Source organism: Crocodylus siamensis, chromosome 5 (assembly GCF_052110815.1).
Source record: "Crocodylus siamensis isolate JL-2025a chromosome 5, ASM5211081v1, whole genome shotgun sequence".
NCBI classification, from domain to species: Eukaryota; Metazoa; Chordata; order Crocodylia; family Crocodylidae; genus Crocodylus; species Crocodylus siamensis.
The window spans coordinates 98,399,559-98,413,431 of NC_143399.1; the positions used below are offsets into that span (position 1 = coordinate 98,399,559).

General features: G+C 41.0%; 1 long non-coding RNA gene across 1 annotated transcript; it reads right to left on the bottom strand.

The window, feature by feature from the left end:
• Nucleotides 1-1,194: 1,194 nt before the first annotated feature.
• Nucleotides 1,195-8,955, bottom strand: LOC149864429 (uncharacterized). The gene is made up of 3 exons (XR_016442741.1): nucleotides 8,850-8,955; nucleotides 5,043-5,079; nucleotides 1,195-1,381 (listed from the first exon to the last, which is right to left on the bottom strand). It is a non-coding gene; the product is annotated as an uncharacterized LOC149864429 (long non-coding RNA).
• Nucleotides 8,956-13,873: the final 4,918 nt, after the last annotated feature.

The following is a 13,873-nucleotide window of genomic DNA, read 5'->3' on the forward strand; positions in this document are numbered from 1 at the left end:
AGGGGCCAGGCTTAAATGGCACAGATGTATCCTATGTTAGTGATGGAGGAGAAGAAAACAATAAAGGCTGTCAAAGCTCAGCTTTTGTGTGTGCGTATGTGTGCGCGCATGGCGGGGAGGGGTTGGTGGTTTTATCTGGAGCACTAATGAACTTGCTAAAGTTCAAATGTACAAAATGGTCTGGAAATCTTGTGAGGTCAGAACTTCTGGCAGGGCCTACTACAGCACAGTAGTTGATTCTGTCCTGAGCAGTGCCTCTCTATGGAGCATGGCATTTTTCCCTGTTTGATCCTTTTTCTTTTACCTGAGTGCAGGGGCACAAAGAGATAAATATTTTCTGAATGACATCAAAATTCTCATCCGACTGTTGGGTCAAACCTAACATACATTTTAGTACTGGTATTTCAAACAACAGTGAAAATCAACTGTAGAATGTTCTTAATTAGGCATGCTAATTTACCCTACAAGTAACTTGTTTTGTCTGCCATTTATTTAGGGCCTCTCTCAGATTTTATACATTTAATCTTGGGGATTATTTCAGTAAGAGAAGTAGTCCTTGCTAAGTGGTACTCTCCTGTTGAAGTAAAGGCTGTATTGTGCTATTTGTGTTTCAAAGAAAAGTCTTAACTTTATATGTATGTTTATAAAGCTTATCAGGCCTTTGTATGCACAACATTTTTTGCTCTTTCTTACACTGCAACTGCATGACTGTTTGCATGAGTGGGATTTCTGGATGCTTTAAAAGTATGTCTGGTGCATTAAACTAAAACTCCTTGGACTTAGTTTACTCTTTGGCTATATGGAAACACAAAGGCACTCAAAGCCATGTAATGAGCCTCTTTGTCCACCAGATGGTGCTGAAACATTTTTGCAGTTCACCCCTTTAAATTGCTTTTGCTTTTGAAGTTGCTTCTGCTCCCCCCCCCCACCGTGCAGTTTGCTGGCTCCCTTCTCCCACAGCTGTGTGGCAGGGCACAGATATAGACTAGTGGGGGGGGGGGGGGCAGTGCTGGATGGTCCCACTCCCCTGTGGCACCGACCAGTCAGGGACTGAAGTTAAATTCATTTGAAAACCTAGTGTGTGCAAACACTGGTGCAATGCTCCAAAATAAACATTTAATTTAATGAGAATTAAAACCCATGGAGTGTACAGGCACCAATAAATATTAAGTTTGGATTTTGAGAAAAGTTTATTGAAGCTCTCAGTATTAACATATCATATGCTGTTACCTTTTTTATATTCCTTTCCAAAAGGAATGTTGAATTTTCTTGTTGATAGAGCCTGCTCATCAGTATATTAGAGCTCCCCCTTGTGATGCAGAAATCCAGTTGTATCCTGCTGAAAGCAACATTTTGGATGGTATTTCCTTCGCTCTGTTTACTGAATGTGCAAATGCAAGAAATCCTTGTCAGAAGGACATCGCAAACATAAGCAGGCAGTAGCCAGTTCCCTATCTGTTTATCCCACAATGGCTGCAGCAAGCCAAATTTGTGGATGTTGCTGCTATCACTGGGAAGAAGACAATGAATTTGGCATACTTCTGTTGCATTTGATCTGAAACATGATAGTTTAGCAAAAATAAATAATAACTTTTTAAAGTTGCCAGGTAGTCACAAAAACTAGACCTCCGACTCAGACAAAATGAGTTTCATGAATACCAGACTAACATTAGAATATTTACTTAACTATTTTTTCTGCTTTTCTGTATTTTCTAGCATTCCCCCCAGAAGATTGTGAAATTTATCTGGCTTGTGGTGCTTTGAATATAGATGATTTAATACAGAGTAGTACTGGAAGTCTCAGGAGACAGTCTGATTTTTAAATATGCATCCCAATTCATCAACAGTTTAATTTGTTCTGAAAATTGTGCTGCATATTTAAAATGCTGGTTTTAGGCAAAGTGTTATTGGTAAGGTTGTCAGTACAAATTATTAGAATGAGAAGGTGTGTAACTTGACTTTTTTCCTAATATGTAATTGTCATAGGATAAGGTCTTCAGGGATGGCCATGATATCCCTAGGTCCCCTTGACAGTGTCAGTCTGGCCCAACAGGCACCCTCTCTCAGCTGTCATGTCTTTGCTTGTAATATAACATAAGGAGGCTGCCCTTGATCTTACTGTCTGGACACAATCCTGCTGGACCCCACTGAACCTCATGAGTTATTGGATCCTATTTTGGATCCTGCTCAAAATGGGTGCCTCCCAGGACCCTCTGCCTTATGGGCTAAATACCATACCACCCCTTTACCACACCCCAAGTCTCGCAGATGTCATACCAATGTTGTCTCCCTGAGTTGCAGCTTAGTCCAATCTCCACAACTGCACCCCCCTGGCACTAGGGTCTGCTCACCCTGAACACTGCATCCATGTTGGCGCTGGGTCTTCCCATATTGTAGGGGGTCCCCAATAAGGCCTCCTCCTTCCCCAATAGCCTCAGCCCACAGGTTTTAATCAAACAGCAAACAAAACATGACCCCCTGGGCTATAACATATCACCAGTGTTCAGGGTGTGCTCTGCCCCTTTTAAAAGAATCCAATGCCTTCCCAGGCACTAAGTATCTAGTAGGCAAGGGTACCTCATTAGTCCTAAGAGCAGCATATCAGGTAGTTGCAGCATCTCTGAGCCATTCCTCCCTGGAGGCTCCTTCCCTTTCAGCTCCTGGCAGGGAACTGAATTCTCTAGTCTCAGCCCTGGGGTTTATATGGGGCCAGGGCCCTGCCTCTTCCGGCCAGCTGACCAGGTGCAGGTGCAGGCTAATTTTCTCCTTAGCTTGTTGCCATGATAACCTGTGCCTGGGCTCCCGTCTGGATCTTTGGGCTCTCTCCCCAGGCAATTTCTGCTCTTACAGGAGCAGGCACCTTAGTGCCCTGCAACACACTTCTCTGCCTAAGACCCGAACTCACCAGGGCGGGTTGTCCCTCATATCCTTCATTTTAGGCTTCTCATGTTCTCGCTCTTGGCACCCAACAACTCTGGAACATGAAGGTGGAGGTTTTCAGGCACCTCCTGCTTGCCTTTTACCCAAGGATGCACCATGTGGGATTTGATGGCAGTTACCCCACCACAGGTAGTCCACCCACATTAGCCCACCTTGGTAGGGTTTAAATTTTAGTCGGACAAGCTTCTTTCCTTCTAAGATCAGCAATGTCCTCCTACCCTACCCTCTCGGGGGACTTTCCCCTCCTTCACTATATTCATGGTCTTTCAAACTGAGCCCTGACACAAAACAGTCCCAACATTCTCTCTTTTCCCAGGAGAGCTCTCATCTACCTGTTGGGGTGCATTCTCCCCCTTGTCTCAGGCTTGTTCATGTTCAGCCCCAGGCAAGGGTACCTCATTAGTCCTAAGAACAGCATATCAGATGGTTGTAGCATCTCTAGGCCATTCTTCCCCAGAAGCTCCTTCCCCTTTAGCTGTTAGCAGGGAACTGAACTCCCTAGTCCTAGCCCAGGGCTCTGCCTCTTCTGGCCAGCTGATGAGGTGCAGGTGCAGGCTAATTTGCTCATTAGCGTGTTGCCATGGTAACCTGCACCTGGGCTCCTGTCTGGTTCTTTGGGCTCTCTCCCCAGGTAATTTCTGCTTTTACAGGAGCAGGCACCTTAGTGCCCTGCAATAGTAATGAGTTTAATGTTCATGAATAATGTCTACTGCTTTCAATACTGCAAATTTGGTCCTCTGGTTTTTCATGGACTTAAATGAGACCTTGAACAAATGGTGGGGAAAATCATGGAGGAAAATGAGATAAAATCCAACGTGCATTTCCTAAAGGTAGGTTGTCTCATTGATAAAGATGAATTCAAACTGGATCAGGGCTACTAGAATGATCAGGGAAATAGAGCATCTATCATATGAGAGACTAAAAGCTTGTTTTGTTCAGTGTAGCCAGTCTGAAAGTATATATGATTACAGTGTATAAAAACATTGTGGGAGAAGGCAAAATGAGGGACAGAGAAGAATTAAGGAGTAAAGGTGATGTTTTTTGTGGACCTGTCCTTGGGCTTGCATGCACTATGAAAACTAATATTTTAACAATAGAACAGCATGAAAGTCAGTGCCAGCCTTGTTCAGAGAGGTCCCTCTTAAGTGATGAGTTGGGAGGTCAGTTTGATTCTCCTTCCACTATTCATCTTCTCTGATAAGACTCCTAACAATGCAGTGGTGATCTTTTGATATGTGTTCAAATACAATAAAAGAATGGTTTGAGACCACCATGAATTTAATATTATCTACTTAATAGGAGTTTCCTGGTAATGTTTTTGTTTGCTGTAGACCTGGGCTGAATGTAACTTGGCAGCCGTAAGATAAAAGAGTCCAGGATCTTTCCATTTCTTATGACTTATCTATTATCTGGCTCTTTCATGATGTTCTAACCCTTAGATTTCTGTGCCTTCAAATATAGAACACATTTACATTTAGTATTTGTAATTGCTTTGTCACTCTTTGTGATGCATCTAAAATATTATATCCAAAAAATAGCATGAGTGTCTCATTAAGGTTGAGAAACTGAGCACTTAGAGGTAGAAAAGAGAAACAAAGACAGCTTTACACTTGAAAAATGGCAGCATATAGATGACCCTTACTTAATGGTCATCTATTTTTGCACACTTTGAAAGTCTGATCTAGAGAGTCAATTTTGGGGGGGACAAAACATGGTTTTTCCATTTTGTATTTTAACACGTTTTTTCCTGAAAAAAAGTTTTTGAACTGAAGTTCTATTTCATTTTGCCTTTCTACATGAAAAATTGGGGAAATTTTTCATTTTTAAATGTTGCTGCCCTTTCTCTTATACTGATTGTTTTCCTCCACTACCCTGTTCCCCCCCCGGCTTCTTTTTTGTATTGGCAAAATGGGAATAGGAAAAAGATGTTAGTGGTACTATTGTGGCCCTCCTGCTTTCTTTCTCCCACATGTGGTAGGAGCTATTTTGTTTGTTGTTGGGTGTTTAGTTGCTGTGGTGTGTGAAGAAAGTTAGTGTGGAGATTGTGGATCCTTCCAGTTAAATATTTACTATTCAGATATTTGTGGTCACAGTAGACTGACCTGATGACATTAGGAGGTTCCTTCCTTTTTTGTGTTCCTAAATAGAAAAGAAAGAAAAATAAACTTATCTTGGTGTTGCAAAAATGATCAATAAATTATAAATTTTAAATACCAAATTATCTTGCATGTCACATGCACCGGAATAAGATACACACCTTGTTTTGGGGAAGCAGAATGGATTAAAAAAAATTCCAGAGTCATGGCTGAACCTGGGATCCTGACCACATGGGTGAAAACTGACTGTTGCTGCTAAGCCAAAACTACAGTTTGAAGTCTGTTACAGCTCCTGCTGAGGTGGAAGAAGTCAGCTGTTTAGCCAAAAGTTACTGCCAATTCAGCAGCAGCAGTGAGAGGGTTAAAACTAGCTGTGATGCTGCAAACTGTCCTCTGCCTTTCCCTCTTTGTGACCACAGAGAGAAGCCAAGCCCCAGCCACCAATACAGCATCCTTTTGCTTTTGTTCTGGTGCAGAAATCAACTTCCTCTTCTTAAGACACTCACCCTAATTTTAGAAGGCTAATTTTCTGGGGAAAAGCTGTGTGTGGTACATGAGTGAATATGGTAAATGAAAAGTTGTTCCAATTTGAAATCCACACAACAAGTTTCTCCAAATGTGAGACTTCTTTTTTCCAGCACCACTTAGATCGTCTGATCGAGAAGAAAAATGTTCATCTGAATTCTGCAGAGCTCAGACATATCTGATATGAAATCTATTCTATTTTTATTCAAATTAATTGTTTTGGTTCTAAACCATTGTACCAGGGTAAATATGTTGAAATGTGGTATACACGTGTCATCCAGGACAACGTCTGGAAACAATTTACTGAGGGTGGTGATATGCAAGAGAAAACAACACAGCTTTACTATGAAATCTTAAGTTGAACATATTGGCTAGGGACAGATATTTAAAAAGCCTGAGCCTAAATTGATTCAATCTTTGCAGGCTAATCTAACCTGGCTAGGCTAAATCACTTTGTAACTCCAGAGACACCCAAGAAATGCAGGCACATGCCTGCAGTGGCACAGGCTAGAAGCTGTGGGGCACTAGAGCAGCCCTCCTTTCCCTTACACACAGGCCCCAGCAGGATGCTCTGATTAGCTCAGAAGGAAATTAATAACAGTGTTTATCACCCCTAACTCGGTGTTTATCACTCCATTAAGAAAACAACAGAGGGACATTACCAGCCAACTTACCTTCAAGAGTAAATTGGATGCTTATCTTGCTGGGATCCTATGACCCCAGCTGACTTCCTGCCCTTTGGGCAGGGGGCTGGACTCGATGATTTCCCGAGGTCCCTTCTAGCCCTAATGTCTATGAAATCTATGAAATTGTTGATTCTACCTGTGACTCAGCATGGACCATAGCCAACATGTGGTCTTCTAGCTAATACACAGATACCTCTCAGCAAGGCAGAGGAGAGGGGGGAAATCCTGCTTAGCAGGAAGGAGGGAAGCAGTCTGCAATCTCTACCAGAACTGTGGGCAGGAAGCGGGGGGTAGTCCTGCTGTGGAGCTGAGAGCCTCGCCCAGCCCAGAGAGCATGCTAGGGTGCTGAGGGTATCTAGTTTATCTTAAACCAGCAAAAGATCTGGGACAGACATTGCATAAAACAGTTTGACACAAATCAGTTAAGTCTGATACTACATTCAACCAAGTTTATCTTAAACTGGTTTCAGCCATTCTCAAACTGGTTTAGGCACACTGAACATCTGTTCTGTTACAGGTTTAAACCAGTTTATGAACACTTAAACTGTCTTATGTGTAATGTCTGTCCCTAGTCATGAAGTTGGAAGCTGGGAATCTATAACGTCAATAAAATGCACACAATGAGGAACTCCACATTTTAGCTCTTCAGAGTGCAATTGTGCTGTAAGATAGATTTTATATCATGAGCCTTAAAATCTTGGACTTTCATTTTTACAACACAGTATTTCCTATTCCTTATCATATTCAATATAATGCAAACTGGATTTTTTTTTTTGTCTTCATGTATATTAAGTTAAAGGGTAAGAAATATATTTTTGGACTTTGGTTTTTAACTATCAGATATAACAATCAACTGAAATAAAATTCCAAAATAAATATTGCAGCATCTGCTGTCTTCTCACCCCTCTTCACTCTGGCTATTTTTCTTAGACTTTTGATGCTTTGCACCTGGAGATTTCTTTTCTTGCAGATATTCAATACCTATGAGCACACCTTGGGATCTTGTTCAACACAGAACAGCTTTTAGCCATTTCTTCCCCTCTTTTTTTTCACTTGTATGCCGTACTCCTGTACTTGTTGATATCATTCAGACAGGTTATGCAAACCCTGTCTTATATAAAAAGGGGTTAAGATCATCTCTGGGCTTAAGCCCTACTCTGTGATACCTACAAGATATGTCATGCCTGTAGAGGAGTGTGGCTGAGGGCAAAGACTGTTCACATGATCACAGTGAGTCTGAGTCTCCTGAGTAGAAGGGGGCCACAGCTTCTACATGTGTCTTTGAGTGTAAGTGATTTGCCTGAGCTCTCTGAAGTGTATTGCAGGTTGCCAGAGGCCTCTAGAAGGAAAGACAGCACATTACTGGCTTCCATTTCTTACTTTTTAATTGTTTCTTGTCATTCTTCAGGCCTTTATAACCCTGAAGGGGGATAAACTGCTCAGCAGGAAGGTTGGATCTTTCTTCTAAACCTGGACCTGTGCTAACAATTGTCTGTTGTCAAGGGGCCTATCACACCCTCTAAGTTGGTATAAGAGATCAACCTTTTGACAAACAGTACACGATCTTTTGAATCCTGCTACAATGATGTTTAATGACCCTTTTCCTCTCTGCTGGTTGTGGTGTTAGAATGTTAAACAGCATTAACCTCTTACAATAGAAGCATATTTTCCATCCTTAACAAAAAATGTACTTTTTTTAAGGGTACCGTAGTTACATTTATTGTATTGTATTGTATTGTATTGTATTGTATGAGAAACCAGTAATGGAGGCACATGGGCCATTGTGCCATATATAACAAAAACAACCATGAATACAAAAGAGAGGATTAAAAAGAGAAGCTCAAGGTATTGGGAAGGGATACAAGTTCTCATGCCTAAGATCACAAGGTATCAGATTTCAGAAAGGTTTCAGTAAAAGTTTCTCCAGGATCAGGTTATTCCATAACAGCTTACTCTTGAGATTCTTCCACTTTCCTCTGAGATACCTGCTAGTGGCACTAAATTGGTCTCTGGACAGGCTGTTTGGCTCCATTGGCCACTAGTGCACTAAATATGCACTTTTCATATGTGAAAAAAAGTTTCCAACATAGAGAATGTTCTAAAAATAGTTACTCCAAAGAGGTAGTGGGTGGTAAAAAGGTGTCGAGGGTTGTGACCACACTGTTCTTCTTATACTTTTCTGGTTACAGCTTGATTTGAAGGAGTTAAGTGGGATGGAAGGAGGAATATTTGAAGGGGGATGCTCTTGGTATGGGAACGGTCAGTCACTTAGGTACAGAAATATATCATTTTCCATGAAACAGATGTTACAATCCATGTGTTTCTGCTTTTCAAAATGATGAATTTGTTCCTAGGTTTTGTTGTTTGGAGAGGAGTGTAGGGCAATTGTCATGTTTCTGTGTATTATTCTATATTGCTTTTCTTCTCTGAAGCTGTTTAAAGTAATTTTTGTTATATTGATTAGATAAAGACTTAGGACATTTATATAATTAGTGTGATCTCATCAATTAAACACATTTTAAATTCAAATAATCAATATGATTTCATTCCTCCTGTGTTTGCTGACGCATTTCATGTCAGAGAAACAAAATCATGTGCATACCATATTATGAAGTAGAAATTTGACTGGTTCCTCTTCCTTCAAGAGCCCCAAACCGCAGAAAACCAACAGGAATTTTTAGTTTCCACCTGTGAAATGGAAGGAATGCATGGCTAGGAATCCTAACTATTTTTAAATTTTATTTTATTTAATTTTTGCCATTTGAAGAGGCTAGAAGCAAGTAGTGTCATTTATGCAAAATAATTTGCATACCAAATAGAAACAAAGCAGAGTAAGAGTATTTTTCTTTTGCCCTGATCCCAGAGAGCTGGCTGTCCCCAAGGCTTAAGGTAACTCAGGACAAAAGTCATTTAACACACAAATAACAAAGAGGAATAATAAGTGTTTCTACAAAGTATTTTTCTTTTAAACATTTATTTTTTCCAGTTAAGTCGTTGTGGCAGGGAGAGAAAGTTTAGCAAGGGCTAATAGCTACTTCCTAGCACTTATAGCCATTGTCTAGTTCCTAGCAATCACAGAGAAATAACCACAGCCATGTGAAATGTTTGTCTTAATTGTCAAAATTACATGATGCCTTATAATGAATCAAAGCTTTCTCTCTTTTCTTTAATTGTGCTGTTAGAAATGTTACTTTTTAGATATTTTTTGAAAAATATTGCAGAACCCTTTAAGAATTGAGAATAGATCACTGTAGTTTGAAAGTTGGTATTATAGGATAAATTTTGTCTTGACAATCTCCAGGATTCAGAGAGCAAACAACTTCTTTATTATAGCACTTTGAAAAGAAATCTGCATTGGCTACACACTGAATTTTTCCATCAATTCCACAATACCAGTTGACTGAGCTTCATAAATAGCCTGTATTGCTGGAGAGAGAAACCTCAGTATTTTCTGACACTTAGTGCCAATACAAAATATAGTTCCAGGTGGAGAAAGAAGCCTATAAACTTGTCATTTCCAAAGTTCATACACAAGTTTTTATGATAGTACCATCAACAGCTGAGTGATAGACTTTTGAGAGTAACATCTAACTTTGAAATGCTCAGTAAGTAAGCTGTCTATGACAAACTGTTACTATCTTTGGCATATACTTCAGTCTGTCATGATTGGAAGGAAGGCATGCTCCTGCTCTGAGCAGGGGGTTAGACTAGATGACCTCCTGAGGTCCCTTTTAACCTTAATTTCTGTGATTCTGTGTATCAAAATTGGCTTGTCCATTCACCATACTCCTCACAGAAACCTGATAATATACTCTACTTAGTTTTCCTTGCAAGTATAAACTAGTTAGTTTGAAAATTAGCAAGCAAAAAGATTTTTTAAAGCTTTTCTTGTAAGGTTTAGTTTTAACCTAGTCATGTAGGCTAAAACTAAAAACGATTTTTTTGGGTCAAACTCTACTTTGTCATAAAGCCATTTTAACCAATAACAGAACTTCAGTCCATCTTTACTCATGCTTGTGTCCCTATTGGTGCATGAAGTACTCTACTTGAGAAAAAGGAGTTCTGTTTCAGAGCTGCTAGCCAAGGGAGAGAAAATAAAGGGTAGGGCCAGACACTGTTTGTCCTTGGACAAGTTGGTGATGTGTTTACATACATCACCCTTGTAATTAGGTTCAATGAACACCTGAATTCAGTGTTGCTTTTTCACCCTTTGATTCAATGATGCATTCTAGAAATAACTCCAGCTGGATTTTGCAATATCCCAGGATATGTTGTTACTACATCTTACCCCAGAAACTTTTTTAGGATTTATCCAAGGCAGGGGACATGGACTGTATAGTTTCACTTTGTCTTGGAATAAAATGGCTTAGACTAGGATAAATGTGACATCTGTTCTATCCCAGTCTGTAAGTTGGAAGTGGAATTGTATTTTTCTGTTTTTTTCCCTTTTATTCCATTAGGGAATCTGTGTCCAAGATTTTTTGAGTCCAACCACTAGTAAAGTACTTGCAATCATTCTCCTTGAGATTGTTAGGAGTTTTCTTCTCCTACGACAGGATATGAGTAAGTCAAGATGGAAATGAGGATTCACTTAGATGCTTTCTTTACATAATTTCCTTCTGAAATTCTTATCTAGTGTCTTAGGCGAGCACAAGATTATCCATTCTTAACTGACCTTGAAAAGCAAAAGTGTATTGGACTGTGCCAGCCTACACAACTTTGGTATCATTGTTTCCTTTCCTCTGTAGCTCGAGTATACATGGGTATGTATTCCCTTTTCCAATTGAAGGGGAGTTTTAGCTGGCAGGTGTACTGTGAATGAAAATGCAGACTACTCACAGTTTCCCTCTGTCCCAAAGAAGCCAGGCCAGGACAATCTGGAACTTATCTATATACAAATGTATTATTATTTACATAAGTGGGTAAAAGATAAACAAATATAAACATATGTACAGGTATGTAAGTATATATTCTGATATATAACTATAAACCTCATTCTCTATAATGGTTTACCACCACTGGGGTTTCAGGTAAGTGACAGGTAAACATAGGTAAGTAATAGCAAGGGGTCCCAGTGGATCCCCCAGGCAGGGTTATAGACTCCTTTAAACTACCAATTCACAAATATAGAAATACACAAAATATAAGGCACAATATTACAAAATGTAAGATGCATCAGCTTAGTCTAAACTTAACTCTTTAAGCCCCCAGGGCCTCAGGCTGATCCTGGAGCATTAGCTGCACTCCAGAAACCAGTAAGGAGTGTGGGGGCAGAAATTCCCCCAGTGCTCTTGCCTTGAGGCCCTGGCAGGGACACCACCCAAAATAATGCACTAGGAAGGGGCTGGCTGGGGTGTTTTCACTCCTGTGGAAAAGACCCTTTTTCCCAGGTAACTCATGGCTCTGGAGGGGATCCCATGGGTGGTCAGCACCTCCTTCATCCCACTGCTCATTTGTGAAGCCTTCAGGGCCGATGGCTCCCCTTGGGCCACCACCCACTGGGGGCCCTGGGAACCGTTGTGTGCAACCTTCTGTTAGGGGATGGAGGCCTGGGCTGCCTCATGTAGTGCTGGGGCTTGGCCCACTCCTGGGCCCTCCATGCAGCACTGTCTGCACAGAACCACTGGCCCCATGCCAGCGGCTAAAGACCTGAACTGCCTCAAGCGGCTCCAAGAGTCTTGGCTCATTGGGGACCCACCCTTTGGTGAAGCCTGCACCGAGCCCTGGGTGCTTACGAGGGCTTGGGGGCCCAAGCTCCCAGGGCCTCAGACCTGCGGTGCACTGTTCATGCACTGAAAAAGCCTGGGCACTTGCCAGGGGATGGGGACATGAACTGCCCAATGCAGGTCCCAGGGTCCCAGTCCACACCATACATTGCTCATGCACTGGAAGCCGGGCCTCAAGCGAGGGGTGAAGACCCAAGCCATCTTGAATGGCTCCAAGAGTCTGGGGCTTGTGTGCCTGGAGCATTGGACTGGTGTGGGGAGTCTTCAGAGCTCTTCTGGGTACTAGTTCCATCTGCTGGGCAGCTCTTCCTAGATTTTCTTTTTCCCTGCTCTCTCCTTCATCCCCCAATGCATATGCTGTGTCCTGGGCACGCTGCTTCTTTTATACCTTTCAGAGGCTCTGCCTCCAGATTGCAAATGGACCAATCCGGTTGAAGCAAAGTGCAGGCTTCAACTAGGTCTGGGGCTCTTCGCTTTGCCCCAGGTAGAGGCAGAGCAAGCCCCTCCCACCAGTTACCTGATTGCTGGGTGTATTCCACCAATCACAATGAAGGTTCTCTGAGTCCACATGTGCCAGGCTGTTATCAGTAAGTCCGCCACACATTCTATCCTATTTCCTGGACTGGGAAAAATATCTGTGCTGCATAAACTAGCATCAAATTATTGCATTCAGAAAATATAGTAATTACAAATGGTGTACACATGGCTTGGAATTTATAATTTCTGACTAAAATGTGGATGTTTAGAACCTTGATCAAAGATCTCAATTATTATAAACAAGCTATTAAGCATGCTCAGTGAAGTCAATGATAATTAACTGCAATTTAGCAAATCAGCTTTCATTGAGATTTGTGCATATTTTTACATGTTGAACAGATGATTAAATATGCTTCATCTTACACTTTGTATAAGTACGTATGTTCATACAGTGTATAGATAATATTTCAGGAAAATGAACTACCACATATAATGTACAATGCTTCTGAATAAAAAACGTCCTATTTTTCTAAATTTGTATATTAAAGCAGCATTTTTATTTTAATATCGGAAATAGAAAATTCTGCCTCTTTCATTTTGAACAAGTGGTTTAAGTTTGCACAGGTAACCCTCTTGACTCATTGATATTGGAGTGAAAATCCTCTGTGGGAGGCTGTCTAAATTAATATTTCCTCGGACGGAATGTAATATTAACAGAATTCCCCACGGCTTGACCAGTAGAGCAAAAGATAGGCTGGTGCTTATTGTCTGCACTGCAAGCTGTAGTTAGAGAGATTTTTACAGTGATTCACTATAAAAGACAAACTGCAGTTTTTAAATGAGTTCTATTAATTAAATGATAGAACCCAGTGGGGTCTTTGAGCCTGCCAGAATGAAGGGTGGAAAGAGTGGTTCATACAGTGTCTGAATCAAAATATCTGTGCCAGAATTTAACACAGTAAAGGTTTGGATTCCTTTGGGGTTCTTTTCTTTTTCATTTTTGTGCATCTTCCCCCTCCCCACCCTCCCTCTCTTGCTGAAGCTGGAATTTAAAGCAGGAGTACAAAAATACTGGGAGAGAGACTGATATCCCTGATATCTGCCACTAGACAACAGGCAAAAAAACTGAGATGTTTTGGGGGAGCTTGTACCTAATGAGGTTTGATATTACAGTCATAGGAAGTCTAGTTAGGTTTAGATAAACATCCAAACTTTGGGAGCTTATCCGAACTCAGCTAAACTTTTTGCAATCCTGGCATCATAATACCCTGCTTAGATACAAAGATGGTCTCATTATAAGGTGTTTTGCCCTGTAAGTTAACAAACCAATATTATTTTTGTACATAGTCTAATCTGACTTGGCAAAGATAGCAGACACTGTGAAGAACAGTGTCTGCTCAAGTAGAAGTCCTTAACAGTAAAT